General features: G+C 47.7%; 1 protein-coding gene across 1 annotated transcript in view; it reads left to right on the top strand.

The window, feature by feature from the left end:
• Positions 1-12390, top strand: part of LOC140403898 (glutamate receptor ionotropic, NMDA 2B-like) — a 427700-nt gene that overhangs the window by 677 nt on the left and 414633 nt on the right. The window lies entirely within an intron of this gene.

The following is a 12390-nucleotide window of genomic DNA, read 5'->3' on the forward strand; positions in this document are numbered from 1 at the left end:
GCATTGTTGGAATGCACTGTTGGGATGTGCAGGGCACGGCGTGGAATAGAGCACCAAGGTCATGCATGCAATGCTTCATAAAACACCACTGTCAATGTATTTGCCTCTTTGCAGTTCACTTGTAGCACTCTGAGATATGCTGCCCTAACCCACTGAATGCTGCCATTCTCATAAGACGGCTCCTTCTCGGGGTTGGTGGTGAGCATAGCTGGCTGCCACTCAGCACGTGTCACTAATTCCTCTGCCTGCTTCCTCAGCCTCGGCCAACCGCAAGAAGCAGGGATGGCCTTGTAAGCCAGGACTTAACGTTATAATTACCCCTGGCCATTGAAGAAACATTGCCACTACCAAAATCCTTTTTCTCACCGTCATTCGTCAACACAAGACAAGTGGCCTTTGAAACCCAGATTTCATTCCTGCTCTTGGATCAACAGCTACAACTGATCCCACGGCTCTGGGTTCCCGCTATTGGGACTCCCAGAGCTCAGCCACATCCAACAAACCTTGATTAGGAATGGAAGCGAAACGGGAGGCCAACGGGAGAATGGAGACACGCGAGAAATATGCAATGACGTTACAACATGGGAACAGGACCAATCTTTGTTAGCATTTGTTCCCAATCTGAGAACATGGTCCTAATCATGATTTCTAACTGTTCCATTGTCCCTTAAATCTCCCTGCCCTGGATTAATGGAGAGGGTTATTTGGAAGGAAGGGATGGTCCAGATGCAAACCCACCCAACAAATCCAAAAATGGTGGCTGACAGGAAGGTGACCGACTGGCATGGTGCGATCCCATGTAGCATGGGAAAAGCTGAAAGATGGGGCAAGCCAACCGACCATCATCCATTCAATCCCTTTCCTTCATCCACCTGTCCAACCTCATCTCGAATGTTGACGTTCTTGCTGCCCGACCCACTCAGCCAGAAGTGAATTCCATAGCCTCACAGCTCTCTGTGCAAAGACGATTCTCCCATCCTCTGGTCTAAATCGCTTACGTTGAGCCTGCAGAGCATCAGTTGTCTTCTTATCTAACGAAAAGGGCCCACTTCTATCTCAACCTTTAATACTTTTAGCATATCTACCCAATAACCTGCATCGTTCCAATGAAAATATAGTTCAACTTAAGTTATTTTCTGTCTTACATTTTCTTAAGCCTGGGGGCATGCCAGTAAGAATATCCTTTAACTCTCTCTGACGTGGAGCCCAATGCTGTACACACTTCTCTGAGATCTTGGAAAAGTTTTGTATGCTGTAGTTTTTTTTTTCCCATACTCTTTAGGATGTAGGAAGTACGAATCAGCCAAGATTGAAAATCCTTTTTTGTTTAATTCGCTTTATTGACCCTTTGACACATGAATTTGCAGGTAAAGATGCTTGCAACCTCTTCCAGGAGCTCAGAATCACGGGTGATCACATCTTTTTCCGATGCCCAGGGGTTAATGCTCCACTGTTGCCTCCTTCGAATTGCTTTTTATTCCGTCTCCGAGGAATGACTACAAAATGGCTTCTTTGCACCTGGCAGAGCTGGCTATTTATAGTTATCCTTTTCTCGAACGGCTTTGCGAAGACATCTGTCCTTGTTGTACTTCTCTTATCTCTAACTCGTCCTTCGAAACTGAGGCAAATCTTGAAAACAGCAGTCTTCTGACACTCATACACAATAATGATATCTGTGGTACCTTTCGATCAAGGTCACGTTTAACAGTCTGCTAGCATGCGTTCTGATTTTTGATTTAACCGTTCTGTGTTTGCTTTACTAATCAAGTTCTGCTTTTTGTTTTAACCAAGTCTCCAGGGTTTCTAACTCAATGAATGGTTTGGTTTACCTGAAAGGTAGTCATCCAAATGTTGGTTCCAAAAGTTCAGATTCCCTCAATTCATGCCCAAACCAGTCCATCTCATAAGGAACTGTATCATCCCTCACGGGGACTACGGGGTGGGAACGCTCAACTTCCGACAAGCTCCGGGGTTTCTAACTCAACAGTTTGGTATACCTTAAAGGTAGTCATTCAAATGTTGGTTCCAAAAGTTCAAATTCCCTTCCATTCCTTGCGGAGGACAGGTTCCCCTGCTAGGGGAGGAACATCTCAATTACCCAGTGTATAGAAAGGTTGGCCATTAAGGCACAAACCAAGGAGGAACCCGTCAGGGGTCTACGGGATCGTGTCTATGTCATTTGTGTAAATAAAACTTATTTTACTCGGCGTGAACTCCCTGTGTGCTTATTAAAGTGGCGACGAGGAGTAAACTGGGCCGTTGTCGACGCTGCGAGCTGCTCAGCTGAACCACCTCCCCGATTTCCCGGACCCATGGTTTGGATTTCTTAGATTCGCCGTGCCTCTGTTTGGACGGTTAGGAAGCCTGGTCGAATGTGTTAGATGTAGTGCCAATGTTTCTGCCCTTAACTTGAACTTATCTTTCTGCGATACGAACGTCAACTCGCAAAAGCTGACCATTATGTTTACAAGGTCGACGACAGGTCAAACAACGCCTTGGGATTGAGGCTGTGGTGTGGGCCATTGATGTTACACTGATTGGAGGAGTTAACCTCATTTTTTTTTTAATTGCAGGATGTTCCGGTGCTTTTTGGGTAACATTCTGCACCTCAGTCCCTATCTTCTGTGACATCTCAAAGGGCTCGGCCTCTATAATGTGAAAACAAGTAGTTGCACTAATGCGGCAGCCCGAATGGGAAGCTGCTTTAAGTTTAAATGGCGGATGTATAATTTCACAGAATCACAGAATCATTACAGTGCAGAAGAGTGCCATTCGCCCCATCGTACCCTCCACCGCCCCCCCCCCCCCACACGACTTAGTGCCATTCCCCTGACTTTGCCCCCTACCCCTGCACATTGCTTCTATCAAATAGAATATTCAAATAATCATCCAATGCCCTCTTGAATGCCTCGATTGAACAGGCCTCCTTTTGGAGCGCAGGTTTAAGGTGTTTCCGGAGGAGAATGTGATTACGAAAGGCCCAACTTGGGAGCAAGGCCACCCTTGGAAATTTTAAAATGTTAAAATTAATATTAACCCATGTTAATGGGTTTAACTTTCAGTCTGAAAATAATGGCATTGTTTGCTTTTCTTCCATGTCAATGGTACTAACGGGTCTCTGAAGGTGAGTTCCTCGTGGGCAAGGTCCTGAGCCAGGAAGATTTCAAAAATGGGCCTAGTGGTGATGATGGAATAGGCTCTGGTCTCCTGGGGGACTGGTGCTGGCATGTCGGGAGACAAATCACTTTGTATCCTCGGTTAGCGCCGGCCTGCTTCCACTGCTCTTGGGCCAGGGACGGGCGTGTCCCGCAGCTGGAGAGCTGGTGGCTCATGGCTAGTTCGGTTTGTCGGTCCCCTGTTCTAAACGTGACGCTCCCTGGCTAAACCTGAAGATGATCCGTTCTGTGATTCCGAGCCCCAATGGCGGATAACCCTACCCAGAATGCATTATGCGCTCGCACCTGCCTTATCCATTCTACAAGTGACCCACAGGCAGCCCCAGAAGGAGATTTGTGATTCGCGTAAAGTCATGTCACCAGTGCGTCAAGTATGTAATAATTATATTGCCAGATTAACAAAATATGCATCAAGCACTCTTAATTATAATGCAACACTGCATTGTCAGTGTGTTGTAATTATAAGGTATAAAACACATTTAGGCCTTCATTCTTTATATTGAATAACCAGTGCAGACATGGCAGCGCACAAGGAGGTATGTCTGTGAATTTGGCTGGTCTTCATTCAATAGGCACCCTGTTGAATAAGTCACCAAGCATTAAATGCACCGAATGCAACAAGGAAGTCAGGGGCAAATGTCACATTTCATTTTAAAATTTGGAGAGAAAAATTAAAATTCACTCGGTGGGGGGGTGGGGGGGGGGGGGGGGGTGCGGTCGATGAGACGGCAAAAGAAAATGCCAATTCTTCCAGGGACGGCGAGTGGCTTTAATTATTACGTTTCATTTTTTTTTCAAAAGAACGCACTTCATTCATCAGATGTGTGAACATACGTTACATAACACTCGCCATGTGGCATTTACATGGAGTGCAGAAACAGTTCACCAGTACGAGGCATTCTGAGGAGTCTCACGAGACTTAAAACTGTAGATTAAATTTACAACGTACGTTTTGTGTCAAACATGCTCTAGTGCACAGAGCTCAGCGTGTTTTACATGTGTTCAGCCCTGTGGTGCACACTAGTGGGAAGGCCCCAATGAATAAAATTTGTCGGATTGTAGTAATCGTTTAAAAATAAGAAGTCCTACAACACCAGGTTAAAGTCCAACAGGTTTGTTTAGAATCACTAGCTTTCGGAGCGCTGCTCCTTCCTCAGGTGAAGGCTAGTGATTCGAAACAAACCTGTTGGACATTAACCTGGTGTTGTAAGACTTCTTACTGTGCTCACCCCAGTCCAACGCCGGCATCTCCACATCATGTTTAAAAGTAAGGGGTCGCTCGTTTAAGTCAGAGATCGCGATTTAACCAAATGGGAACAAAGTCCCATAGCGAGCATGTTGAGCAGTGTGTTTCCTGCCGCTCACTGCGTTTAACCCTTTGCGTTAAATAAGGAGCCTCAGCTGCCAACGGCACACTTGGCCCTGTTTTCTACACCGGGGAGGAGCTCCTCAGTACAGCAAGAGATTGGGGCACCATTTTTAAATGGCACCCCGATCTCCGAGGCCCCTGACGTGACCGCCAACCTCACCCAGCCTCAGTGCACTGTGGGAGGGTCCCCAGCCCCCTCTCACTTCAGACTTCTCTGCATTAATTTCAACTGCCGCTTGTCTGCCCATTCTGCAAGCCCATCACTGTCCTCCTCGCAGTTCGCAACAGTTCCAGACATTGGGCCAAATGCTAATTTTTCAATTGTGCTTAAGATAAGAGATGATCCTCATATCGAACCCATGGCATTTAGAAAAAAGGATACATTCATTGGATGGACGTTGTTGGCTGGGCCAGCATTTATTTTCCATCCCTAACTGACCATCACAAAGTGTTGGTGAGCTGTCATCTTGGATCCATCCCAGTATATTCAGTCCATCAGGTGTAGGTACACCCACAGTGCTGTTAGGGAGGGGTTTCCAGGATTTTTACCCAGAAACAGTGAAGGAATGGCCGATATTTGTCCAAGGCAGGACGGTGAGTGGCTTTGAGGGGAACTTACAAGTGGTGGGGTTCCCAGGTATCTGCTGCTCATGTCCTTCTAGATGGTAGTGGTCGTGAGTTTGGAAGGTGCTGACGAAGAAGCCTTGGGTGTTACTGCAGTGGTGCACATGGTTGCCACTGTTTGTAGGTAATGGAGGAAGTAAATGTTTGTGGATCTGATGCGAATCAAGGTGGCTGCTTTGTCCTGGGTGGTGTCGAGCTTCTTGAGTGTTGTTGGAGCTGCACGCATCCAGGCAAGTGGAGAGTATTCCATCACACTGCTGACTTGTGCCTTGTAGATGGTGGACAGGCTTTGGGGGGTCAGGAGATGAGTTACTCGCCGCAGGATTCCTAGCCTCTGACCTGTTCTTGACACCCACAATGTTTATTGGCTATTCCAATTCAGTTTCTGGTTGATGGTAACCCCAATGATGTTGATAGTGGGGGTTTCAGTGAGGGTAATGCCATTGAATGCCAAAGATACAATGCTTATATCCTCTCTTGTTGGCGATGGTCATTGCCTGGCACTTGTGTGGTGCGAATGTTACTTGCTACTTGTCAGCCCGAGCCTGGATATTGTCCAGGTCTTGCTGTATTTGGACACGGACTGCTTCAGTATCTGATGAATCGTGAATGGCGTTGAACATTGTGCAGTCATCAGCGAACATCCCAACTCCTGACCTTATCTTGGAAGAAAGATCATTGGTGAAACTGCTGAAGATGGTTGGCCCTAGGATGGAACCCTAGGAACTCCTGCCGTGATGCCCTGGAACTGAGATGATTGACCTCCAACCACCACAACAATCTTCCTTTGTGCTAAATAAGAGTTTTTCTGGTATTTTCTGCTTTTATTTCAGAATTTTCCAGCATCTGCAGTATTTTGCGCCAATTACGTCATACAGGTACCCCAGGTAATCAATCTGAGATGACTGTCGAAGTAATCTTTGACCAGGATCTTCCTGCCTGGTTCATCAGGATTCTTCCTGTCAATATGTGTCTTCTTTACCGAGTGCTACTGCCTATCTGGGACTTTCCAGGTGTTTACATACAGAATACAGTTTGTGAAAGACGTCATGCACAACCCTCTTCATGATGTGGGTGGATAATTGGATACATGATTGACTGTTGGTTGGTTAGCGTTTTCCCAAGTTGTCTCCCAGTGGCTTAACCATACAAGGACTTCTTCCTGTCCCACTGTGATCGCCCGCTTGGTTTCAATCAGCCTCCTTTGATTTCAATCAGTTTGCTGCAATTAACAGTTCTGTTCAATTCAAGTTGTTACATACAATTCAGCGGCATCGCTGCAATCAACAAGCATGTGAATAGTAAGGCTTGCACCCATCCGGTTTCCACATAACAAACACTGCCCTGACCCCTCAGCCAGTCTGTTAACCCTCTCCTACAGTGGCAACCTCGCAAAATGTGCAACAACCGGGATTGGCTAAAATGCAACATTACACTGGCTAGCTCATTATTAATGGAGGGTAAAGCAGATTTAATTTTTTTCATATTTAATAATTACTAGAGTAAGAAGTCTTCCAACACCAGGTTAAAGTCCAACAGGTTTGTTTCAAATCACCAGCTTTCGGAGCACTGCTCCTTAGGTGAATGGAGAGGCGGGTTCCAGAAACATTTATATAGACAAAGTCAAAGATGCAAGATGATACTTTGAATGCGAGCATTTGCAGGTAATTAAGTCTTTACAGAGCCAGAGAGAGGTGTAACCCCAGGTTAAAGAGGTGTGAATTGTGTCAAGCCAGGACAGTTGGTAGGATTTCACAAGCCCAGGCCAGATGGTGGGGGGTGAATGTAATGCAACATGAATCCAAGGTCCCGGTTGAGGCCGCACTCATGTGTGCGGAACTTGGCTATCAGTTTCTGCTCGGCGATGCTGCGTTGTCGGGTGTCCTGAAGGCCGCCTTGGAGAACGCTTACCCGAAGATCAGAGGCTGAATGCCCTCGACTGCTGAAGTGTTCGCCGACTGGAAGGGAACATTCCTGCCTGGCGATTGTAGCGCGATGTCCGTTCATCCGTTGTCGCAGTGTCTGCATGGTCTCGCCAATGTACCAAGCTTCGGGACATCCTTTCCTGCAGCATATGAGGTAGACAACGTCTAATTACTAGAGACATTGCAATACACAAATATATACCTTTGGCGGTTTAGTAAAGTTGTTTTGCTGCATTTAACAGCCATTCCTGTCGACAGGGAATAAGTAAGATGTGAAACTGAAGATAGTTATAATATAATGTCAGAGGGAAGATGTTGCATTCCCAGAAGGGATTTTGAAAATGCAGCAGGCCAATTAAATTTATTGTGGGAGCTGTGGGGAAGGAGGCAATGATTTTTTTTGAGGGGCGGCTAATGGCCTCTAAGAGTAAAATCACAGGTATGTTGGAAAGGTCAGGCTTGTTCTTGGTGTTGTGATATCTGAAGAAATGGGCTGACAATTTCTGACAGCAGCCGACTTTGTGAAGGTTTGCTGTACCAGAGAAACCCCCAACGCCTTTAAAGGGGCCACTCTGTGGGAATTTGACTGGTAATCTTCCGGATGCTTCCTGCTCTTGGCAAGGGTGATGTTAATCTTATCACTTTCATATTAATAATACATTGGAATCTTATTTTCTCCCAGGTGCATTTGGTCTGGGCTGCAGCTGAATAAGATGATAACATCACTCGGAATCAGGTGCAGGTTTTATTCGCAAAAAATTCAATCAAATGACACCTTTTCCATTCACTTGTTGCAAGAAGCTGTCAAGTAGGCCCAAAAGCCTCCCAAACTAAACAAGCACATTTGGTGCTGGACTTCGCAGATGGTGTTGCACTCCCCAAGGATGGATTGACACAGACGTCTTGATAGGCCCAGTGCTCAAATGAACTTCGAACCATAGAAATATTACAGTGTAGAAAGAGGCCATTCAGCCCATCATGTCTGCATCGGCTAAGCAAAGAAACTGGCCGCGCATTTTAACCCCACTTTTCCGGCTGGTCCGGACCCTTGCAGTTTACATTACTTCGGGAACAGATCGTCGGAACGCAAACAGTGAATCGTGAATGAAGCGCACAAAGCTCGTCTCAGATTGCACCTTGCATCACAGGTCCAATTCCAGCCGGCCAGGCACAGGAGAGATATTCAACTGCTGGAGGCAGCACAGGTGTAGGTCACGAGGCTGAACCCGATATCAGGGTGGTGGTCGGAGTTTTGAGGAAGGACTAGAAAATTCAAGCTAGGACAGGGTGGACCCGAAGAGGTGATCCCGCCGAAATATATCACAGAGTTTCAGCAGAGTTGGAAGAGTCGGAATGGAGGACACGGTTGCGATCGAGGAAAAAAGAAATTTCGTGCTAAGAGCAACGAACACACAGGTCGGAATTTTCCGGCCGATCCCACCAGTGTGACCTTCCAGTCTTGCCGATGGCAAACCCCCTGTCGCAGGTTTCCCAGAGGTGGGGGGAACGGTGGGGAGGGGGGGGGGGGGGTGCACAGAAGATCCCACCACCGGTCAACGCCTGGCCACCTCCGTTGCTGCGAAACGCATCCGCCCATAGGGTAAGATTCCGAATAGTGGGACCTCAAAACATGAATGAGTTACGGGAATGGGACATTGTATTACCTTTTTGAATGGTCGAATTAAGCTGGCATAAAAGGTCTTCCTCATCCTGTCTAGTTAATTTTATGAAGAAAACATTCTTTCATTTTTTTTTTCCTGGCAAGGGTACATTCCCATAATGGTCCAGGTTTGTACAGTTTGTTGTGTTGAATGTATGGGGCAACTGAAAGTGAAACATGCTGTATACTCACTGAGCCCATCAGCTACTCGCAGGCGAATAAGGCTCATTGGGTTGTGATCCTCAGATAGATTTTAAGCATTTTCAGAGGCTGGTAATCCTGTGGTAAGTGACTCATCTCCTGACTCCCCAAAGCCTGTCCACCATCTACAAGGCACAAGTCAGGAGTGTGATGGAATACTCCCCACTTGCCTGGATGTGTGCAGCTCCAACAACACTCAAGAAGCTCGACAAAGCAGCCTTGCTTAATCAGCACCCCACCCACAAACATGCACTCCCTCCACCACCGATGCACCGTGTGTGCCGTCTACAAGATGCGCTATGGGAACTCGCCAGCGCTCCGTCGACAGCACCTTCCAAACCTGTGACCTCCACCATCTTGAAAGATAAGGTCAGCAGACGCATGGGAACGCCGCCACCTGCAGGTGTCCCACCAAGTCGCTCACCATCCTGACTTGGAAATATATCGCCGCTCCTTCACTGTCGCTGGGTCAAATTGGAACTCCCTCCCTAACAGCACTGCAGGTGTACCTACACCACGTGGACTCCGGGTACACGGAGGGGGAATTCAGAATGTCCAATTTGCCTAACAAGCACGTCTTTCAAGACTTGGGGGAGGAAACTGGAGCACCCGGAGGAAACCCACGCAGACACGGGGAGAACGTGCAGACTCGGCACAGACAGTGACCCAAGCCGGGAATCGAACCTGGGATCCCGGTGCTGTGAAGCAACAGCGCTAACTACTGTGTACTGTGTAGGCTCAATTACTGCTGCTCCAAGAGGAACCAACAATGTGTTAAGCTGAATTGGATGGCAAATGGCCGAACAACCCCAGCATGACAGGCACCCCCCACTGGGCTATCGACAAGCCCCTCCCCCAACAAGTGCATACGTTGAAACCTTCCGGAGAAACTGATCCAGCCCCAGAAGGGCACCAGAGCAACTAGCACAACAACAGAGGCAAGACCCAATCCTGAAGGATTCAGGCTACAAATTGTAACGGGGCACGCCAGCAAATGTTGGCTGCATTTAGGAGCACCTTACGTCTCAGCAACAATGGAGATAATTTGGTTATTTTCTTCACCAGTCACTGGGGGTCAATTCGCACTCCCGAAAAATATTAACGGGAAAATGGAACCTAGCAAATCCATTACGATAATGGGAGACTCGAGCCTCCCAAAGAAGTTTCCCCAAATTTAATCCAACTCAACAGCTTCTGGTGGGACCCTCCCAAAATCTCTTTGGGGAGGTGGTGGCAGAGTGGTATTGTCGCGGGACTAGTAAACCAGCGACCCAGGGTAATGAACTGGGGACCCAAGTTCGAATGCCACCACGGCAGGTGATGGAATTTAAACTCAATAAACTATCTGGAATTAAAAAGTCTGTTGATGACCATGAAACCAGTGTCGATTGTCGGGGAAACCCATCTGGTTCACTAATGTCCTTTAGGGAAGGAAATCTGCCGCCCTTGCCCGGTCTGGCCTACATGTGACTCCAGACCCCCAGCAATGTGGTTGACTCTTAACTGCCCCCTTGAGGGCAATTAGGAATGGGCAATAAATGCTGGCCCAGCCTGCGACGCCCGTTTCCCATGAACGAAAAAAACAACAAATACTGACTACAAACCCTTCCCCTGACCTGACTCGCCCCGTCACCTGACTCAGCCACTACTCCATCCCCCAACCCCCCACCGCCCAGACCTGATTTACCTCTATGGAAGCTGATGTCGTAAAAAGGGGGTAAGGCTCGTCTCCCCCCCCCCCCCCAGCAACCCTCCGTCCCCCGTCTCCCCCCGAGCCCTCCGACGATTCAGTGCAGCGAGGAAGCAGTCCAAGGAAGACCCCCCCCCCCCCCCCGCCGTTCTGAAGAAGCCGGGGTGGGAAGACCCAGCCAGAAAAACGGAGCTCCATCGTGGTGCGGAAAAGTAGGAGCGGAGCGGCGACCCTGTGGAGCGGAGTGATGCGAGTCAACCAGCAAGTCCTGGCACCGCGTAACTCCTTGAACCTGCTGGCGGATCTATGCATGAATAATAACAGATGCCGTGCTCTTGCCGTTACTTTGGGAGAAAGATTTGTGTGCGGGCATGTGTGTGTGTGTGTGTGTGTGTGTCATTCATAAGTGATGTGTTGCATGGAAGGTGCTATTTTGCAGTCACTTCAGAACAGTTTTCATCCTGTCCTGTGTTCATGCCAAGCCTGGAGCCTGCCGGTGTAACCGATAAACAGTTCCCAGCGAAGCCGGAAGATTCCGAAAGCAAACATGTTGGACGTGAACCAATTTAGGTCACAAGCAGCGCCCCCCCCCCTCCTCCTCCCGCCCCCTGCCCCCCCCTCCCAAGTCTTCACCAGAACTTGGAATCTATTTGCCTCTTAACTGATTTCGAATTTATTTGAATGTAAATTGAAATATTTCAATTTTTTAGCGATATAACTGGATCACAACTGGGCAACAGGGCAACAAGATCGACTGCTCTTGTGTCGTGTAGTCAGCTGATGACGTGGTGATCAATTCTATATTTATTCTATATTATTTTATATTAATTTTATATTGTGGGCAGCACGGTAGCATAGTGGTTAGCACTATGGCTTCACAGCTCCAGGGTCCCAGGTTCGATTCCCGGCTTGGGTCACTGTCTGTGCGGAGTCTGCACATCCTCCCCGTGTCTGCGTGGGCTTCCTCCGGGTGCTCCGGTTTCCTCCCACAGTCCAAAGATGTGCGGGTTAGGTGGATTGGCCATGATAAATTGCCCTTCGTGACCAAAATTGCCCTTAGTGTTGAGTGGGGTTACTGGGTTATGGGGATAGGGTGGAGGTGTGGACCTTGGGTAGGGTGCTCTTTCCAAGAGCCGGTGCAGACTCGATGGGCCGAATGGCCTCCTTCTGCACTGTAAATTCTATGATTCTATGATTTTCCGATTCTATAATGGGGTGTTGCCCATCCCTAATTGCCCTTGAACTGAGTGGCTTGCTGGGCCAGTTCTGGGGGAGGGGGGCAGTTAAGAGTCAACCGTGTTGCTGTGGGTCTGGAGTCACACAGAATCATAGAATTTACAGTGCAGAAGGAGGCCATTCGGCCTCCACATATAGGTAAGGACGGCTGATTTGCTTTCCTGGCGGACATTAGCGAACCAGATGGATTTTTACGATCATTGCCGATAATTTCATGTTCACCCTCACTGAGATTAGCTTTTCAATTCCAATTTTATTTTCACAAAATCAATTTGAGTTCAATTCGACCAGCAGCTGTGGTTGGATTTGAACATTTGTCCTTAGGTCATTAGCCTGGCCTTTAGAATATTAATCCAGCAATATTATCTCTGCGCCACCATTTACACCCCTCTCCATGTTAATAGAATGTTTATTATATTGTTAAGATACACAATTGAAGGGCAATGTTTAATTAAGTACCTAGAACACTTGTAAAGAAAGACCGCCGGTACCCGGGGTAATAGATAGGA

The sequence above is a fragment of the Scyliorhinus torazame genome, chromosome 29, assembly GCF_047496885.1.
Source record: "Scyliorhinus torazame isolate Kashiwa2021f chromosome 29, sScyTor2.1, whole genome shotgun sequence".
Classification (NCBI taxonomy): Eukaryota; Metazoa; Chordata; class Chondrichthyes; order Carcharhiniformes; family Scyliorhinidae; genus Scyliorhinus; species Scyliorhinus torazame.